This window comes from Arachis hypogaea, chromosome 7, assembly GCF_003086295.3.
Source record: "Arachis hypogaea cultivar Tifrunner chromosome 7, arahy.Tifrunner.gnm2.J5K5, whole genome shotgun sequence".
Taxonomy (NCBI): Eukaryota; Viridiplantae; Streptophyta; class Magnoliopsida; order Fabales; family Fabaceae; genus Arachis; species Arachis hypogaea.
In genome coordinates, this window is record NC_092042.1 from 28,264,910 (window position 1) to 28,268,513 (window position 3,604).

Here is a 3,604-nt window from a genome sequence, read left to right on the forward strand (position 1 = left end):
GAGTTTTATGAAGGATGGATGTGAGTGGTAAAGAGAATGGTGGGATTTGATAGGTGAGGGGTTTTTGGGGAAGAGGTGTTGAGGTGATTGGTGAATGGGTGAAGAAGAGAGAGGGTGGTGGGGTAGGTGGGGATCCTGTGGGCTCCACAAATCCTGAGGTGTCAAGGAAAATTCATTCATGCACCAAGTGGCGAGAAAAAATGCTCCTTCTGCCAATCCTGGCGTTAAACGCCGGGTTGGTGCCCATTTCTGGCGTCTAACGCCAGCTTCTTGCCCATTCCTGGCGTTAAACGCCAGTCTGGTGCCCCTTTCTGGCGTTAAACGCCCAGAATGGTGCCAGACTGGGCGTTAAACGCCCATTCTGCTATCTTCACTGGCGTTTAAACGCCAGCAGATTTTTCTCCAGAGTGTGCTGTTTTTCTTTCTATTTTTCATTCTGTTTTTGCTTTTTCAATTGATTTTATGACTTCCCATGATCATCAACCTATAAAAAACATAAAATAACAAAGGAAAATAGATAAATATAACATTGGGTTGCCTCTCAACAAGCGCTTCTTTAATGTCAGTAGCTTGACAGTGGGCTCTCATGGAGCCTCACAGATGTTCAGAGCAATGTTGGAACCTCCCAACACCAAACTTAGAGTTTGAATGTGGGGGTTCAACACCAAACTTAGAATTTGGTTGTGGCCTCCCAACACCAAACTTAGAGTTTGACTGTGGGGGCTCTGTTTGACTCTGTTTTGAGAGAAGCTCTTCATGCTTCCTCTCCATGGTTACAGAGGGGTATCCTTGAGCCTTAAACACAAAGGATTCTTCATTCACTTGAATGATCAATTCTCCTCTGTCAACATCAATCACAGCCTTTGCTGTGGCTAGGAAGGGTCTGCCAAGGATGATGGATTCATCCATGCACTTCTCAGTCTCTAGGACTATGAAATCAGCAGGGATGTAATGGTCTTCAATCTTAACCAGAACATCCTCTACAAGTCCATAAACTTGTTTTCTTGAATTGTCTGCCATCTCTAGTGAGATTCTTGCAGCTTGTACCTCAAAGATCCCTAGCTTCTCCATTATAGAGAGAGGCATGAGGTTTATGCTTGACCCTAGGTCACACAAAGCCTTCTCAAAGGTCATGGTGCCTATGGTACAAGGTATTGAGAACTTCCCAGGGTCCTGTCTCTTTTGAGGTAATTTCTGCCTAGTCAAGTCATCCAGTTCTTTGGTGAGCAAAGGGGGTTCATCCTCCCAAGTCTCATTACCAAATAACTTGTCATTTAGCTTTATGATTGCTCCAAGGTACTTAGCAACTTGCTCTTCAGTGACATCTTCATCCTCTTCAGAGGAATAATACTCATCAGAGCTCATGAATGGCAGAAGTAAATCCAATAGAATCTCTATGGTCTCAGTGTGAGCCTCAGATTCCCATGGTTCCTCATTAGGTAACTCATTGGAGGCCAGTGGATGTCCATTGAGGTCTTCCTCAGTGGTGATCACTGCCTCTTCCTCCTCTCCAAATTCGGCCATGTTGATGGCCTTACACTCTCCTTTTGGATTCTCTTCTGTATTGCTTGGAAGAGTACTAGGAGGGAGTTCAGTAACTTTCTTACTCAGCTGACCCACTTGTGCCTCCAAGTTTCTAATGGAGGACCTTGTTTCAGTCATGAAACTTTGAGTGGTTTTGATTAGATCAGAGACCATGGTTGCCAAGTCAGAGCGGCTTTGCTTAGAATTCTCTGGCTGTTGCTGAGAAGATGATAGAAAAGGCTTGCCATTGCTAAACCTGTTTCTTCCACCATTATTGTTGTTGAAACCTTGTTGAGGTCTCTGTTGATCTTTCCATGAGAGATTTGGATGATTTATCCATGAAGGATTATAGGTGTTTCCATAGGGTTCTCCCATGTAATTCACCTCTTCCATTGAAGGGTTCTCAGGATCATAAGCTTCTTCTTCAGATGAAGCGTCCTTAGTACTGCCTGGTGCAGCTTGCATTCCAGACATACTTTGAGAAATCATATTGACTTGTTGAGTCAATATTTTGTTCTGAGCCAATATGACATTCATAGCATCAATCTCAAGAACTCTTTTCTTCTGATTTGTCCCATTGTTCACAGGATTCCTTTCAGAAGTGTACATGAATTGGTTATTTGTAACCATTTCAATGAGTTCTTGAGCTTCTGCAGGCGTTTTCTTCAGATGAAGAGATCCTCCAGCAGAGCTGTCCAATGACATCTTGGACAGTTCAGACAGACCATCATAGAAGATACCTATGATGCTCCATTCAGAAAGCATGTCAGAAGGACACTTTCTGATCAATTGTTTGTATCTTTCCCAAGCTTCATAGAGGGATTCACCTTCCTTCTGTCTGAAGGTTTAGACTTCCACTCTAAGCTTACTCAATTTTTGAGGTGGAAAGAACTTTGCCAAGAAGGCATTGACTAGCTTTTCCCAAGATTTCAGGCTTTCTTTAGGTTGTGAGTCCAACCATATCCTAGCTCTGTCTCTTACAGCAAAAGGGAATATAATAAGTCTGTAGACCTCAGGGTCAACCCCATTAGTCTTGACAGTGTCACAGATTTGCAAGAATTCAGCTAAAAACTGATGAGGATCTTCCAATGGAAGTCCATGGAACTTGCAATTCTGTTGCATTAGAGAAACTAATTGAGGCTTAAGCTCAAAGTTGTTTGCTCCAATGGCAGGGATAGAGATGCTTCTCCCATAGAAGTCGGGAGTAGGTGCAGTAAAGTCACCCAGCACCTTCCTTGCAGTATTGGCATTGTTGTTGTTTTCGGCTGCCATGTCTTCTTCTTGTTTGAAGATTTCTGTTAAGTCCTCTACAGAGAGTTGTGCTTTAGCTTCTCTTAGCTTTCGCTTCAGGGTCCTTTCAGGTTCAAGGTCAGCCTCAACAAGAATGCCTTTGTCTTTGTTCCTGCTCATATGAAAGAGAAGAGAACAAGAAAATATGGAATCCTCTATGTCACAGTATAGAAATTCCTTGAGGTGTCAGAGGAAAAGAAGAATAGAAGGAGGAGGTAGAAGAATTTGAACTTATCAAGAGAGATAGAGTTCGAATTGTGCATTGAGGAGGAGTGTTAGTCCATAAATAGAAGGATGTGAGAAGAGGGAAAGAATTTTCGAAAATAAATTAAAGGATTTTGAAGAAATTTTGAAAAATTGAAGAATGATTTTCGAAAATTAAAGTTGGGAAAGAAATAAAGTGATTTTTGAAAAAGATTTTTGAAAGTAGAAATAAAAAAGATATAATTGAAAACTATTTTGAAAAAGATGTGATTAAGAAGATATGATTGAAAAGTTATAGTTTTTAAAAAGATATGATTGAAAAATAATTTAAAAAGATTTGATTTTTAAAATTAATGACTTGGCTAACAAGAAATTTAAAGATATGATTCAGACATTACACCTTTCTCAACAGAAAAGGCAACATACTTGAAATGTTGAATCAAATCATTAATTGTTAGCAAGTATTTTTGAAAATGGAAAGATTCTGAAAAGATATGATTGAAAAGATATGATTTGAAAAAGATTTGATTTTGAAAAATTATGGAAACTTGAAAAAAAATCTGAATTAAAAACAAAATCGTCTCTC

The 3,604-nt window shown here is 40.1% G+C and overlaps 1 non-coding gene across 1 annotated transcript; it reads left to right on the plus strand.

Moving 5' to 3' along the window:
- Nucleotides 1–2,283: 2,283 nt before the first annotated feature.
- LOC112704369 (small nucleolar RNA R71) lies at nucleotides 2,284–2,391 on the plus strand. Its single transcript, XR_003154995.1, has one exon. It is a non-coding gene; the product is annotated as a small nucleolar RNA R71 (small nucleolar RNA).
- Nucleotides 2,392–3,604: the final 1,213 nt, after the last annotated feature.